Genomic DNA, 18,069 nt, shown 5'->3' with positions numbered 1-18,069 from the left:
TGATCGGTTAAAGCTGTCATTACTCAACGGAAGTTTGTGACCAGCTTTCTCTGCCTCTCTTCCAGCAAAACTAATCATTTGTTCTTAAGACTTTCCCAAGCCCAAGTCCTGGGTGATACTGAGGACACTTAAAGCCCTTGTTCCCTGGAAGAGAAGAAACCATGGGAAGGATCATGTGAGCTTTGTGCACTGGGTTCTGGTGGCTGTGGGAACTAAGCAAATAGTTTTTATAACATTTTGTCACTTGCTCACCTGATAAGGCGAAAAAGGCTCACTTATTTTTCTGAGAACTAACGGTAACTTAAATTCCTTTTCAGACTGTCTTCTAATTGCCTGCTAGATTTCATGAAGTCCAAAACAAGTTTTTGTTATTCATAACCCCTGATTTCCCCCACACACACACTGTTCATAAAATAGTGAAAACAGTTCTTAAAAATAAGGGAAAATTCATGTACAGTGCCCACTTGTTTGACTCAATATTTTGATTTGATTTAAAAATCAATAATTTATTTTAACTAAATGACAGACATTTCGTTCCTATGGACAAAGAACTCAGAAATTCCACCCCACCTTCCACATCCCGTTTGGTCGCAAGAGATAATGGCTGCATTGACAAGAAATATTTCCAGTTCCTGTCAAGGGTCATTTCAGAAGAAAGCTCATGCAAAAGCCTCACACTATTATTTTTCTTTTAAAACATCTAAAAATAAATAACTGGTTATTGGCTTCAAGAGTCTTCTTGTTTCTGCAAAGGAAAAACCTTAGGAAGAAGTAGATTTATGCCGGTGAAGCACCGGATTGGTCAGATTAAAAGGTGCCAAAGACAAGAGCCCATACCTAAACCCTAGTCACTGGGGCCACAAGGTAGTGGCTTTTCTCTCACTTGGTTTGCTAGTGGCCTTCTGGGGTCAATTGCATTAGACAGATACTCCCATGAAACAAATCTGGGTATTAACTTCTCTTTGAGGAGAGTCAGACAGCAGACCACTACATCCTGTGACTAACAGCAGCTACCATTTAATGTCTTGCTCTTCTAGGCCCTGTGCCAGGAGTTTTGTATCCATCCACTTATTTCACTTGTACAGTGACCATCCCAAAAACTTTAGGTACCCTGTACTGATAGGGAAATAGACATAGCTAATAAGTGGGGCAAAAAAGCTTAGAGTCCATTTCCTCAGGACACAAAGTCGAGAGCTCCTAAACCCTCTGTATTTCTGTTTCTCAGTATTAAGGGCTTTCCACTCAAATCGCTGTTGTTCAGTCTGTGCAAATAAGGTACCAAGAAGTGAAGAGAGCTCTGACTCATCACATATACACTTGTGCTCTTTAGCCATGTTCCAGGAAACTGCAAAGACCTTACATGTCCAACGAGAAGCAGTTAACCATGAACCAGCTCTAGGTCAGCGGATCTTACAAAGCAATTCAAAGTCATATATTTGTGGAGCTCTTTCCCATTGAAGAAAAGAAAGGGAAGGTAATAGTACGGATGATGCTATTGCTTCAGCTCTGTTAGCTTTAGGGTAGATCAATCATCAACTGAAACCTTTACTCTTCTCTTCCCTGATAACACCATGCCAGTAGCTATTCTGTATGCAGTTAGTACATGATCACAACTACCTTTTGTTCTCTCAACTCTTCCTTCTGCCATTCTACCAGTGATCAGCACTCTAGACTCCCTCGTGTTATCATTCGCTCTCAGACCTGTCGAATTGAGACCAGTGGAAGTTACAATCTTCAGTGATAATCCTTATCCAAATCAGTACTTAGGAGACCAGTGTTTGGTGTCTGGAAGCTGTCTGCATAAGAATGGCACTGTTTTCATGCCTGGGGTCAGGACTCATTGGTCACCTAACCTCTGTAGTCCACACAATTCTTGTTTTTAATACTTAGATATTAATACCTAATATGGCAACCTGTTTAAAAGGATTAAATGTATGATATTTGGGAACCAAGTATTTTGCATTTTCAAAATAAGAGGTAGATATTTTATATTTTTTCTCTTAAGAAATATATTTTGAAATGTAAACAATATCCATTGTGATCCCTTACAAAAAAAAAAATAAAATTTAAACAATAGCATATACACATAGGAGGCCAATAGAAATCTCCTTAGAGACTGACTTCAAGCGATATATTTACCTTTGTCATCTAGTTCAGCCCTAATAAATGTCACAACATAACTGAACCTCCTTTTACATAAATGTGTCTGAGACTAGGATTTCTAGAAAGATCTTTTTAAAACTTTTCTCTTTCCTCATTTTACAATTGTGTGTAAAATTCTTTCCATCACAATCAAGCATTCTGTAAATGCTTATGAACATAGTACTGGCCTAGACAATGAACTCTGGTGAGATAAGACATATCAGAGTATGGAGCTTGTGACATATGATTTGGAATCACACTTGACTTTGCAGTTGAGCTCTGACACAAAGTAGCTTGATCTTCCTGAACTACTTCCATATCCATATGCTGCAAATACAATGCCTCTTCTTGCAGTGGTGAACTCAACACAGGTTATGGAGATGCACACAGTAAGCACCGAATAAATGTGTCTCCTGCTGTCACTGCCCTATCTGTCTTCATAGACTTAACATTTCCACTATTTAAATTAATTAAAATAAATCAATGTTGTCTTTCTACTTGAGTTAAAAACACTTCAAAAAACCCACCTAAGCACTCTGACTTTTTCTTGTAAGTAGGAAAATAAGTTTCTTCCGGCCTCATCCACCAATAAAGCCATGAGTACAGATTTGCACACCTGCACGTGTGAAAACATTCTCACACGCACTGACATGAGAGGTACTCCCTCTGGTTCCAGGTAATAACAGTAAGCAGAGACAGGCCACAACACTACAAGCAGTTTTATTTAGAGCTCTCCAAAGTCCAAATAGTTAAAAGCAATGTCTTATATTTTACTTGCTGGTGAACAGCAAAGCCATTTTCAGTATTGCCATGGAAACTACAATTTTTCAGTGAGCACAGCATTAGCCAGGTTAGATGATGATAACACCTTATCTAATTTGTAGCTCTAAACACACTGTGACATCCTCTGAGGCCAACACTGGTCACATAACTCCCAACAGAAAACCAATAATAAGGGAATTAAGAAGAAGAAGTACTTTGGTGTTTATCCCAACGTAGAAGACTCTTCAGATCTCATAGATCATTTCAAATGCATTCTGCTCTCTATGGGGGAAAAAAAACAGAAAAAGTAATTTTTTTATATCCACAGACAGGAGACTTCATGATGGTGAAGTTCAAAATACTCCAAAAGCAAAGGAAAAAAACAAACTAAAACAAGAAACAAGAAATTCCAATGATGCAACCTATTTATTTATTCTTAAATATTTCCCTGATCTGTTATACTAGGAACCATTAGCAGGTGTCTTAAATTTCCAAGAGTTTTGAATGTGTGAATCTTGTTTGGTTGCCAAAGAATTACCTAGGTTTCTTAATTTCCAATTTCAGGTCTTTCATAATAAATTTTACTGGTAATGAAGAGGCCCATCTCTCTCTCTCTCTCTCTCTCTCTCTCTCTCTCTCTCTCTCTCTCTCTCTCTGCCCCCACCCCTCTCTCACATACACACACACACATAAGTGGACCTTCTACAGCATGAAGTTACCAACAGGCAGATGTGCACTGTTTTGTGAGACTTTACCACCAAACTGATGATGTTAACCCACTGTTCTTTCCTGTTATGCTAGTAAATCCTGAAAATGGAGAATTTAGGGCTCACAACTGAAACATAGCATGGTACAAACATTGCAAGGTAAAAAACTTTGTGTGCTTCAATTAGAAATTATTCTGCTTGGTTCATATTTTTCCACTTGAAACTTTTGAGTCTCAGTTTTCTGAGGGTTCACTCAGGATGCAAAAATGTTATGTCTACCAGAAAGCTACTTTAAAGTTTTCCCTTCCTGTTTCACAATTGAAACAGAGAATTTTTATCCTGAGGCATGTCAAAGATATAAACAAAATTCTGACCCTCCAAATGTTGATCATGTGATCTATACCACAGGGTACAAACCATAAGTAGTTTCCTGCACGTCAGGTCTACTTAAAATAGAATTACAAACTCAATTTAATACACTGAGACATTGTTAAAAATATATATCATTTATTTGCTAATGGAAATTTGGCCCAGCCTACAAATCATTACTTTTCCAAAGAGCAAGGATTGAGGATTAAACCTTCCCCTGGGTTGGCAAAATCATCTAAGAACACAGTTAAGAATGCTGGAAGGGAAGGGTGGGTAAATGTGCAGTATGACTTCCTACACTGCAAATAATTCAATAAAGAGACAGCTCATCCAATATCATGTTACCTTTTTGTTCATTACTGAAGATTACACCAAGAGCCTCAGCAAAGCTAGGCAAGAACTCTACCACTGAGCTACACCCCCAGTCCTCATGTTACCTCCTAAAAAAAAAAAATATTCATAAAATAGTTAAATTAAAAAAGAGCATCTCAAATGATCAGAACTATTTTAGAAATTTGATCTTGGAGTGTTTTACGTAAATACAAGAAGTAAGTTCACATTTGTTGGCCCTTTTTAAAGACTCTTGGTTTCCCTGTTTCACAAGAAAATACTTCATCCTTTCTGATGGTGATTAACCAAGTTTTATTGGATTCACCATTTTGCAGATCAGTGGCTTGAGATTTCAGTTGCAGTTGGCCAGGCAGCTCTGGTCAGAGAAAGATCACTCATGGACCTGCACTGAGTTCCTGGGTTGTCGAGGTACTGGTGGCCAAGAACAGTATAGGGAAAATAACAACCATCACCATCACCACCCCAAAAACAGATGTTCACATCCTAATCACTGGAACCTGTGAAAATGTTACTTTACACAGCAGAGAAGTGTTAAGATTGTAGATAGATTTACAACTGCCGATCAGCTTGCTTTAAAATAAGATTATCCTGGATTATTTAGGTTGCCCAGTGTAATGACAAGGGCCCTTAAAAGTGCAAAAGGGAATGAGATGAGGAGGTCAGTGACATGATGTAAGAAGGACTCCACTTACTGCTGCTGGCTTTGAAGACAGGAAAGTGCCAGAAGCCAAGGAATGCAGGCAACCTGCAGAAACTAGAAAAGGTGAGGAAAAGGATTGTCCCTGGTGCTCCCCCAAGAACATCCATTTAGTCCTTGGCTAGTCTTCCGACTAATGGAACCATAAGATGATAAACTGATGTTTTAAGCTGCTAAATTTGTGGGAGTTTATGGGAGCAGCTGAAGGAAACTAATCCAGATGGCCTCACCTGGGACAGTTTGCTCTGCTACACAGCCACTCATCTGCACATGGGCCAGCTGGGGGCCACCCACATGGAAAGTGTAAGGGCACCAAGGGACAGAACAGGCAGTGTGGGAAGGCTGCTGACAACCAAGCCCCAAACTGGCAGACCACCATTTCTGTCACTGGAGCAGATCGGCAGAAATTCACAGGGCCAACCCAGATTTAAGGAGTAGGGAAATCAACTCTGACTCTTACTGAGAGGAGGGGCAAAGGAGCTCACATAAAAGGAGGGAAAACTGGGAACAAACAATCTATCACTAACACTGAAGCCTTCACAGTTCATGTTTCTAACTTTTTACTAATTAGTTTTGAATGACAGGAATGTCTTGAAAATAAGAATATGTTATGTACATGGAAAATTAGTTTGAAATGTATTCTTTGCCTTTTTTAAAGGCTTAAAACTCATTTTTCTTTTAAATTAAATTACTGACAGTATCCAAGTTATCTGGTTATCTGAAGAGCTAGATAGATAGATAGATGATAATGTTTAAAAAAGTTTCATTAAGGTATAGATATCCAAGTTATCTGGTTATCTGAAGAGCTAGATAGATAGATAGATGATAATGTTTTAAAAAGTTTCATTAAGGTATAGATAACATAAAATAAATCCCACATTGTAACATGTATAATTTGACAAATTTCAGAAAATGTGTGTGTCTGTCCATGAAATCACACCACAATCAAGATAATGAACATACTCATCACCTTCCAGAAATGGCACCTTTTGTGAGTCCTCTTTTCCATCCTATCTTGCTTCCCCAGCTCCAAATAAGCTGGGACCTATTTTCTGTCACTATAGATCAGTTTTCATGTTCTAAAACTATGTGTGTATAAATAGAATGGTATGGTCGGTATTCTTCTTTGGCCTGCCTTTTTACACTCAATGCAATTATTTTGAGATTCATCCACATTGCTGTGTGATTTCTTTTTACTGTATTATTCCTTGGTATGAGTGTAGCATGATTTGTTTCTCCATTCACTATAGAAGGACCTTTGGGTGGACTCAGAGTGTTGACTATTACAGATAAAGTTGCAAGGGACATCCATGTACAGGTCTTTGGACAAATGTCTGCACCTCCTTGGTAATACATAGGTGTGAAATGGTTGGATCATGTTTTCATGTCCTTATCTGCTGTCTACATATGCCTTTGGTGAAGTGTCTTTTGGAATCTTTTCCCATTTTAAAAATTGGTTTATTGGACTGGGCATATAGCTCAGTGTCACAACACCTGCCTGGTAAGTGCAAGTCCTGAGTTCAATTCCTGGTACCAAAAAATAAATTTTTTTAAAAAAATTGGTTTATTGTTTTCTTTTTTAGTCTTGAGAGTGATATATATATATTCTGGATACAAGTCCTCCATCACATCACTTACAAGTGTTTCCTTTTAGTATATGGGTTGCCATTTCAAAGGTATCTAAATATTGTCTTGTGACATGAAATGGGTATTAAAATATCAGCAACGCTGGGAGGCTGGAGAGAAAAAGCTACAAAAAATGGCTTTCTCCCCAGATGGCTCACTTGAGATGTTAGTAAGAATTGCCTTCTCAGTATTCTATAGCTGTGATGAGGAGGAGGCCAAGGAGAGAAAACAAACAGACCAAGAAAAAGCAGCTGCTTTTGTTGCGGCACTAAGAGAAACAGACCCTAAGTCTGATTCTCGGGGCCCCAAGAAGAACTCAATGACTACATTCCTCTGCTACCACTGTTAAAAGCCAGGCCACCTCAAGAGGAACTGCCCTAAAAAGCCCCCTGGGCCATCCCCTGAATGCAAAGGTGACCACTGAAGATTGGTCTGCCCTCTGAAGCAGAGGCCCCAGAGCTCAGACCTATCCTACCAGTTAGTCCAACAGGAATGAGGGGACCTGGGGCATACTCTGCCTTCTCCTTCTGGCCAGACTGTCATGTCCATGGAGGAGCCCCGGGTAATCATGACTACAGAGGAAAAAGAAAACAGCCTATTGGTAGACAGAATTGCAAGTCTCTTGGTCCTTCTTTTCAGTCCTGGCCTTCCTTCCAGCCATCACACCTCAGTGAAAGGAGTCACTGGTGAGGAGGTAATGCGCTATTTTTCACAACCATTAGGCTGTAACTACTTGTTAGATCTTTCTTGCGTATCTCTGTCTTCCTGAGAAACCACTTTGAAGATACCACCATGTATTACAGCAGCCATTGATATTTTCCTACTAATCTGTCCATAACTCTGAAATGTTTGTATTGTTCCTATGCTATTGCATAAATGGATGTATGTTTATTACTATGTGTTTCCAACAACAACCACTGAGAATAGTCAATGAATATTCAATTGGTCTCTCATGTATAGCTCTATTTATTTTCTTTAGAAACCACTTTGAAGATACCAAAGTATAGTACAACAACCATTGATAATGATAATAACCTACCATTTTTGTCTGTAACTCACTATTATTTGTCTATTTGTTTTCCTGAGAAACTATCTTGTAGATAACAATATGTAAAACAACAACCATTGGTAATTTCCTACCACTTTGTCTGTAATTTGGTAAGCCCCCCTATTACTATGTTATCCTTCTTTTACTATTTAAAATAATAAAAAATAAAAATAAATAAAATATCAGCAAAATATTTTACATTCATTTTTTCATAGTCAATCTTCAAAATTCATTGTCCATTTTATGCTTGGAGCACATCTCAATTTATATTAGCTCTACAGTCCACCTGAGTGAGTAGTGCTTCAAGTGTATCAGAAAGTTTCAAGAAGTGCCAGGCAAAGTATAAGGTGTTGAAATCTTAGCTTTAATGCTTCTCTTTTCTCTTTTCTCCACTGAAACATTTCATGCTTCCCTTCTCAGTAGATATCAGTGTCTATCTCACAGCTCATGAGGTTTTATACAGCTCAAAGACATGCCATGCAAAAGTTTTTGGCACAATTTTAGAAGGTAAAGGCATGGTAAAGCAGCTGCTACTGGTTTTCCTTTGTAAGTCCTATCTGTCGGGGCAAACAGTGATTTCGTATAGAGTTTCTTAAACACATATTTCTTATAGAATTTCAACACCAATTACTGACAGCAGAAGATAAGTTTTTGGGAGAGGAGAATGAATCAGGTAATTAATCACACAGTAGAGAAACATGTTGGAGAACAAGATTTCCTACAAGATTCCTGATATTTCTGGACTCTTCTCTCCTCCTGATATCATAAAGGGCAAATTAAGAAAATATATTTCAAGTATTCACTGAAGATAAGATAATTTCCAGTTATTTTCACTGTGAAGACTTTAAAATCAGAGTTTGGAATACACTGTACATGTGATTTACATTTTAAGTCACGCAGTATGCCGATTTTCCAAAATTGGGCAAGCTCTATTCTAACAAAGTCTGAAAATTAAAGTCAGGATAAAAGGAAAAGTCCATGGACAGTTGTTTCAAGCCCTAGTGGTTTTTCCCTACAAGATACACAAATCTCAGTATGGTTACATGATATTACCAAAGTTCATACAGTCTTAGTGAACCACTGCCCTTTCAAAATGAACAAAAATATACAATTCCTAGCTTCCCAGAAACCAAATACAATGTTGGAAAATTTAATAAAACATTTGCTTTGTGAGTCACTGTGTGAGGGTGTTATTCAATATTTCTAAGATGTACAGAAGCAATGACCAACGTTGTCCTTGGCCCTCTCCCATATGACTGGGTATCATGTAGTATCTGACAAAGGTGAAGGGGACTGAGACTGGAAGTAGGCGAGGTACACTCAGGGCTATGTAGGCATCTGGTCAGACACAGACATGCCTAAGTTACTCCATGTATTCCCCTTCCAAGGGCAGCTGCAACCAATGCACCACACATTTGGTGAGTTAAAACAGCAGAAATGTGTGGGCTCACAGCTCTAGAGGCTAGATTGTCTGCAACCATGGTGTGAGCAGGGCTTCGCTTCCCGTAAAATATACATGGGAATCCTTCCCCTCCTCTTCCTGGCATCTGGCGGTTGTTCTCTGTGACTCCAGTGTGTGTCTTCATCATCACACAAGATCCCCCCAGGGTCTAGGTCTTCACGTGGCCTCTTGTAAGGATGTGGGGCACACTGGATTAGAATCCTCCCTTACCTGAGTACAGCCTCTTCTTAGCTACTTACATCTGCAAAGACCCTGTTTCCAAGTGAATTCATATTTTGAGGCTCTGGGGATTAGGATTTCAACATATCTGTGGTGGGAGCATACAACTCAGTCCCTCATAACTGGTCCTCTTGGATGGAGATTCTTGAATGCGTAGCCTCCCCTCCCTGACGAGGCCGGGTGAATTCAAATCCTAGAGATGCTACTTAGCTGTGTGAAGCCAGTTTCTTTATTGCAGATGCCTCCATTTTGTCTGATGGAGGGATTAGTCAGAGAGTCTAATTCCAAAGGTCGTGATAAGGATTAGTTAATGTACAAAATGCCTAAATAGCACTCTGCATGTGGATGCTAGGTATTATTGTGTGTTGTTTTGCAGCTTAGATGTTCACAGCTATTCTTTTCCAAAACTGCAGTTCCAGTCTTCACAGAAGCAGGTACGCTGTCCTTCTGTGTCATTTCCTTTTGGTATTGTTCTTCAGGGTACTGCTCTTTTTCTTTCAAAACCAAGTGATTCCCCTGGCACTGGGGTTGGGAAGGTAAACAAACCTTCTGAAGAGAAATTCAGCCACATCTTGAAAGGCATTTATAACATTGATCCAGGCATTTTACTTATCTTCCAGTACTTACTCTAAATAACTTATGATGAGTACAGAAATTCTGCCGCAGGGTTTTTACTTTTAAATCACAGTCATATTTCCATTAAGTTACAAAAAGTTGTTTCTGTAGTAATTGATTTTTTAAAATCATGGTACACACCTTGAGACCGTAATGTTAAGTGAAAGAAGTGATACACACAAGATTAACTATTGCATGGTTCCCCTGACAGAAGGAGACTCAAACTATAAATAAAGAGGAAAGAAAAAGATAATGAAAAATAGGTAGATAAATCTTAAGCAAAAGAGAAGGAGACCAAGAGGTGCAGGGGAAAGGAAAAGGGCAGAGGAAAGGGATTAAGAAAAGAAGATGTGTTGTGTACATGTACCAAATCCCCATAGGGAATAGAATCATTATGTTTTGCAAATGCCTACCAATAAAAATAAAATTTTAAAAAATCATAGTACATTAATACAACCAAATATTTTTAGTCATTAAAAGTTGAACTTGAGGGGCTGGGGATTTAGCTCAGCTGCACAGTGCCTGCCTGGCAAGCACAGGTCGTGAGTTCGGTTCCCGGTACCAGAAAAAAAAAAGGTGAACTTGAGATCGCTTCTGACAAGAAACTACCTCCACTATCTACTGTCAGGTGACACAGGAACAAAACATTACCTACAGCAGTGCCCTGGCAACTTTCTGTAATGATGAAAATGTCCTGTGTCCATGAGGTCCAACATGGAAGTCACTAGCTATATGCCATTACCAAATACTTGAAATGCGCCAGTGCAACTAAGAAACTTAGTTTTTAACTTTATTTCATTTTCATTGGTTTGGATAATCAGATGGGGCTTGTGATAGCCATAAGAAACAGCAAAGGTCTTCTGTGTGTTGATCCTCTGTATCTCTCTCTCTAGGCACCATATTGCAGGAGGTGCTCACTTTCCTCTACGCAGTACCATCTGCTCTCAGGAGGCAACCAACCTAAAGAATCCACTTCAGACTGTGAAGTGAATCCACCTCAAGGCAAGATGAAACAGAATATACTACAAGCTGGACAACCTTTATCCAAACTGCTTGGAATCAGAAATGTTCTTGGACTCCTGATTTGGGGATATTTGCACATAAATGATGAGGTTTCTCTAGTTTTTATTTTTTATTAGTACATGTTTGCAGTTCATAATGATTACGCTCACCATGGGGAGCTGGTGCACGAACATGTTATTCTTTTTTTCATCCCTTCCCCTCCCTCCAGCAGTCTTGGTCCCTTTTGCAAAAAATCTATCTCCTTGCTTCCTTTGTCTATCTTTTCTTTATATTTTTGATTTCTCATATAAGACAAACCCTGTGATATTTAACTCATGTGTCTGATTTATTTCACTTAACATTACGCTCACAAAGTGCATCCATTTTCCTACAAATGACTCGTTTATCTTTCTTTATGGCAGAGTAGTACTCCATTGTGTATAAATAGCACATTTTCTTTTACTATTCATCTGTTGATGGACATATAGACTGCTTCCAAGATTTAGCTATTATGAATTATGCTCCTGTAAATGTGGGTACACATGAATCACTGTAACATGATGTCTTTAACTCTTTTGGGAAGATACCTAGAATGAGAAGAGCTGGGTAGAATGAAATTTCTAGGGTTTTTTTGAGGAATCTTCTCCTGATTTCCATAGTGGTCATTATCTTGAGGATAAGGCCCAAAACTAAACAGGAAATTTACTTATGCTTTATATACTCTTTATGCACAGAGCCTAGAGGCTATCTCATACATGCATTTTGATAGTGACCTACCCCATGATGTAAAGTATGGAATTGTCTACATGTGGCACCATATTGGTGCTCAAAAAGTTTCAGATTTTGGAGCATTTCAGATTTGAGATTTTTAGATGAGGGATACTCTGTCTCCTATACTAGCTTTATAAGTATTTGGAATTTTAATAAAATTTGGAATTTTAATAAAATACTTTGACACAGTGCCAAAATAGTCTCACGAGAATTTTATGCTTTAAACTGACCACGGGAGCGATTATTTTTTCCCATACTTTAGGAGACCTTGCATAGCCACATTTAAAAACATTCGTTTTTGCTCTGAGGGCAAATCATGCAGTGAGGCAGGCACTGTGCTGCTCAACTACAACCAAAGGATGAAGCAACTGCACCACTGCTGAGCTGGTTTATCAGCTCTAAATTTTTACTGTGGAGTCTTTAGTACGTTTTACGTATGAGGATCACATAATGTGTACATAGAGACAGTTTTTCTTCTTCCTTTCCAACTAGGATCCATTTATTTCTTTTGATCATCTAATTGTTCTGGCTAGACTTTCTAGAAAAACGTTGAGTAACCGTGGTAAAAATGGGGTTCCTATCCTGTTCCTTGTTTTTATGGGGAAAGTTTTTAGTGGTCTGCCAATAAGTATAACGCTATCTATGGGTATGTTTTTAGATTTGGGGATTTATATTAATAAATGCCTTTTATCATGTTAAGGAAGTTCTCTTACAGTGCTATATTCTTCAGGTTTTTATAATAAAAGGCTGTTGGGTGTTGTCAAGCTGAATTACTTCCAGGTCATTACCATCCTATTAAAAGCAACTAGCAATGAGGATTGCAAGTCAATAATTCAGTAAGTGTTTGCTGAGTTCAACTGACTTGCAAGCAGCCAATACCAAAAGCCTGGACGCACGTGTCAAAGACATTCTTTGAATAAATTATCCTTAGAGATTTATATGGAAGGAAAGGTTGGCTTTTCTCCCCTCCCACACAAGCTATGTAATTCCCATAACAGTAAAAAATAAATGACCTCTTACACTACATAAATTCTAAGGTATAGAAAAGGTTAACTCTGATACCTACGCTCATTAGTAAATGTGTTGTCCAGGAACATTCTAGAACTTCAACAGGCACAGCGGGGCAGGGATTCCAGAACTTCAAGGGACGCAGTCCAATGTGGGGAGGAACATTCCAGAACTTCAACAGGCTCAGTCCAGTGGGGGTGGGGAGAGGCACAAAGCCTCTGTCTGAAGCCTTTGTACCGAGGAAGATTCAGTCTCCATAGCCTGTGCCAAACAAAAGGTTCCTCGACAGCCTGATTTCAAATGTGAGTATCTGAGCGTTTCCTTTAATTAGGTCACAAGACGCATATCTTTAATGTCTATCAATAGCAGAGCACCATTGTGCAGAGGGGCCCTGTGGCCTCTACCCAAACTCCATATTTTTTCCTCCCTGCTACATTTGTGGCATTTCTTCCTAGGTATGATGGCCCCAGGTATGTTATTTTCCTTTCAGGCATCTTAATTGGACTTCGCTAATGAAAAAAAAATCCACAAGGAACACGCAGTACAAAATAATATTTGTCACTGATGTGGTAGAAATAGAAAATTAAACAAACAATTTGGGAATTATAGGTTCATCACCACTGAGGTGAAAAGTTATAGACCATTTCTCACCCTCAATTATCCACTGGTTCCCTGTTGAGCCTGAGCCAAATATTTGGTTTCTCTGCATACTTCTCTCACTTCTGTTTGCCAAGCTCGAACACCTGAGAATGCCAGGCAGAAATGACACTGGCCAGGTTCTCGGCAAACACCCTTGAGGGCAATAATATATGTTTAATGTAACTCGTAATTAATCACCAAACTTCCTTTTGAAAAATAAAAACACATCTTGGGGTCTAGTTTACTGTCTGGGGAGCAAGAAATGACAGGATAGGAAGAGAGAAGAGGCAAGTAAGGGGTGGGGGGGTGACTGAAAACATTTGACTTGGCTTGAAGTAAAAGTACATATTTCACACATATTTTTAAACCAACCCCAAAAGACAGCCTGACTTCGAACATGCTGAACAGGAAGCCATTTACTGTTGGAATGCATGCTGAGCCCATCCAAAACACACACACTCCTAATACTCCTGGGCTATCTAAAAAGAGTTGAGGTGAAAAGATTTAATTTACATGTGCAATCCTGCTTCCTGTTTTATTTTTTCCTCATTTCCAACTTTGTTTTACAAACTTCATGAAAAAATGATAGGAAATCCCTCTCTCCCCCTCCATCTCTCCCCTCTCCTGAAATCCCTCTGCTCCCTCTCCCTCTCCTTCTCCCTCCCTCTTCTCTTCCTCTCTCTCTCTGTGTCTCAAACCAGCTGTACACTGTACAATTTATAGCTCATACTTGGCTTGAAGACCAAAGAGAGAGTAAAGGGTAAAGATGGACATTAAACTCTCCTGGTTATTGTGGCTCTGAAGGAATCTGAATTGAGAAAAGCTGGTACATGAGCCCAACCAAGACTGTGGACCAAGAGCTTACCCTGGATGTCAGAGTGTGTGTATTCCGTAGTATACTTTCAAAACGGGTAAAAGTAGGGTAGAAGGAAGAGAGGAGAGATAAAGGATTGCTGAGTATCAGATGAGTGACTAACAACCTTTGAATCCTATTAAATTGCAAAGCAATAATCCTAGTTATAAAGAAGAATTTTTAAATATTCAGGAGAAGAAAGAGTCAAATAGTGAAGAATTATAATTCTAGCAAAAGAGTTTCCAGAATTTAATGATACTGGAGTGTTTTACACTGGATTTAACATTGAAGATATGCTGTCTTAGAATAAAATGAGTTCCAGATGAATGTACTTTTCATAGTATACCTGTTACCCTTCTTATGATATTTTGATTTCTTGATTGCTGAGTCAATGTGCAATAAAACATCTGAAAGAAAATCTAAAACCAAGAGGAAATCCACAAAGTTTGAAGTTCAGATTTCAAAATTCTTAAATTCAATCTAATTTTCCCAGAAAGCTGACCACATCTTATGGAAATCTGTCATAGGAAAGATTTTATAATGGGGCTGTTTGTTTTAAATACTTCAAGAGAAGTAAAATCCTGTAAATAACTGAACTCAAATAAGCATTTCAGTATTGCCTCTTGTAGCTAAGTTTCAATTTTAATTTCACATCAGAAAAACACTAAAGTGTCACGTTATCCCAAAATATTCTACCTATCACAAGAGGCTTTATAATATTTTAATGTTCAGGTAACTAGTTTGCCTTAAACTTGATTTAAGAAGGCAAGATAGCATACTGCTTTTATGTTAAGTGGAAATATTCAACTGTATAGCAATACAGTTCCATATACACATATACATAATTTTGTTAAACTGGCTCTTGAACCGTACAAGAAATAAATATGATAAAATCAATTTGCACTTTCAATTTTGCAAAGGAAATCAGGTTTCCTATTGATCCACAGATACCATGTGGCCACAAATGCATGCTGGGTCTATGCAGTGCAGTTTCACTAACGTCTACATTATTGCTATTTATCTCTGTAACATGTTTTTACTATGGATTTTTTTAAAAGGAATTTTATGTAAAATTAGAATTCTGATGCTTCTGAGGTAAACCAGAATGGACTGTTAGGACTGCCGCATAGTCCAAAGTTCACACCAGTCTATGGTGAAAAAACTCCCTGACCAATTTCCACCATAAATGTATATCTCCAGGAATTATGGTCCATTACAATATTGTGTTGAGTCACCTGTGAATTCTGCCTACCAGTGTACATGGTAACCCAGCTCTCCACGTTGGGGGAAGTAAGATTAATTGCTGATTTCTATGGTATAATTGCTTCTACCATAGTCAATTTTAAGGTACCATCTTGGTGAGGTCACTGAACACAAGTACAAGCTAGATCCAGATCACCCCTTCAACCAACTCACCTTCGCCCCACAGTATATGTCAGCAGGACACATCCTTCCCTCTGGGTATAACTGGGTTCCAGAGCTGCACGGTCTAGGTCTGTGACCAAAGAGCCAAAGAAGCCTGAAGCCTGAGGCACTGGGACCTACTGTGGGAGTGAGCAGGTTCTCAGGTCTGCATGGAGAATCTGCTCCAATTTAGCCCACCCTACATCTCCTTCTATGCCCTTATTTTGGCGTCCAACAGTGCTCTGTGTCTCCCAGAGAGGCTGACTGGGGCCTGCTTTCTTTCTTCACTTCCCCTATACCTTTGTTCCCTAACATTAAACTCTAAGTCCACGTCCTCTACCCTTAAGTCCAACTACCTTTCCCAGTGAATGACTGAAAGTGCACTAGACTCAGGGTTTGAATACTTTAAAGAGCCCCCAAAGCCTTCCTCGGCACTTATCCTAAGAAAAGCCCCGTGGTCCACAAGAGTCTGAGGTTTCCTTGCCTTGCCTTGGCATTTTCACTCCACTCACCTGAATTTGCTCTCTCTGCTTCTCCCTTCTGCTAAGCTCGGGCCCTTAGCTGCTCCCCGCTGGCCAGCTGTAGCACAACCTCGTGGGCGTAGTTCCTGGTAAGCACTGTGTGGGAAGGAGTAATCTTCTCTGCCTAAAATATTCCCTCCTGGTGTTTTCAAATACAAAGGTCATCTTAAAGTCAAAAAATGATTCAAACCCCTCCACATATAACTATGGTTATATTTTTCCCCACTCTGTGTGGGTTGTCTTTTCACTTTGTTGGTGATTTCTTTTGCTGTGGAAAAGCTTTCTAATAAGATGAGATCCCTATCGTGAAGCAGGAAGAAATGGTGCAAAAGGAAAAAGGAACTAGGGATGGAGGAGGAGGAAAGGAAGGAAGGGAAAGAAAAAAAGGAGAAAAGAAGGATAAAATGAAAACAGAGCTTTGTGAATGGGGAGGGGGAAGGGGTTTTGAAGGGAAGGGAGAGGAATGGTAAAAAATAAAAAGAGGAATCAAGATATGTCATGTACAGGAACAAGTTCCTTATAATGAATGAGATCATTCTGTATCCCTAAATTGCACCAATAAACTAAAACACAATTTGAAATGCATGGATCACAAAGATCTGGGGAAAATAGTTGCCAAAGGTATAACAGATCACAAGTTGACATAAAAATATAGTGATTTCTACAAAGAAGGGAAAAGAAGTAAATGAACAACTTACACAGAATAAAGTATACAAATATATTTCTAAAAAAGTTCTTTTAAAAGTCATCAGATAAATGAATATTTAAATATAGATTTACAGTAATAGTAGTCTAAAATGTTTTAAATAAAAATTCCCAGATTGTCAAACACACAATGAAACAGGCAAACCCACAGGTTGACAGTAGAGGGGAAAATCTTGCAGTCTTTCTAGGATACAGCTTAGTCTTATACTAAAATTCTTTATTGAACTGGGCATGGTGGCACACATCTGTAATCCCAGCACTCGGGAGGCTGAGGAAGGAGGATCTCTGCAAGACTGAGGCCAGCCGGGGCTACAAAGTGAGTTCAAGCCCAGCCTGAACTGCATAGTGAGACTCTGTCTCAAAAGGACAAAAAATGAAATAATAAAATAGAATTCTTTGTAGCTCCACTTCTAAAGAAATTATCCTAAGGAAATATTCAGATGGAAAAAAGACTCAAGTAAAAGAATATTCATCACAGCTTAATTTTTGTTGACAATAATGAGAAATAGGCTAACATGTTAACCAGGACATAATGATACTATTTAATGCTTGCTCTGTGCCAGGAACTGCTCTACATGTTTTAATGAACACATATGAATCCAGTTAGGCTGTACAACAGCCCCATTTTATTTTAAATCACATGTTAGAGATGAGGAACCTGAGATAGACAGAGGGCAAGAGCAGAGCTGGTTTTCACACCTAGGCAAAAGGACTCTGGGTCCTTGGTCTTCACTGCTACACACCGCCTCACGTAGCTGTCTTACAGTGACCCATGACTGGTTCATTAAAACATTTTCAAAAACTAATGACCTGGGAACACACTTACATTATAACTAGCGGGGAAGGAATCACTATACAAAACATGTGTGCTATTATCCCAATTTTACTAACAAGCAAAATACAGATAAATGGAAAAAGAAATAAAGTAAATGTCAAAGTGATTATCCCTTCTAGTATGGAAGCTGTAATGTTTAACTTCTTCTTTATAGTTTATGTGCTTTATAAAGTTCTCATGAAGACATGTATCATTTTTATAATCAGAAGGGACAAATACAATAATTTGCTTTAAAAAAACTTTAAAATACTGGCAGAACTTTTTGTGCCTACTTGTAACAAAGCATAATTTGTGTAGAAAATTCTAGATACAATTAGAATAACTTGCATCTTC

The 18,069-nt window shown here is 38.7% G+C and overlaps 1 long non-coding RNA gene across 1 annotated transcript; it reads right to left on the bottom strand.

The window, feature by feature from the left end:
- Nucleotides 1–2,846: 2,846 nt before the first annotated feature.
- On the bottom strand, nucleotides 2,847–16,279 carry LOC106149056. The gene is made up of 3 exons (XR_001234989.1): nucleotides 16,188–16,279; nucleotides 12,838–13,040; nucleotides 2,847–3,186 (listed from the first exon to the last, which is right to left on the bottom strand). It is a non-coding gene; the product is annotated as an uncharacterized LOC106149056 (long non-coding RNA).
- Nucleotides 16,280–18,069: the final 1,790 nt, after the last annotated feature.

The sequence above is a fragment of the Chinchilla lanigera genome, unplaced genomic scaffold (assembly GCF_000276665.1).
Source record: "Chinchilla lanigera isolate Chin_1 unplaced genomic scaffold, ChiLan1.0 scaffold00035, whole genome shotgun sequence".
NCBI lineage: Eukaryota > Metazoa > Chordata > Mammalia > Rodentia > Chinchillidae > Chinchilla > Chinchilla lanigera.
This window is presented reverse-complemented; position numbering and strand designations above follow the sequence as displayed.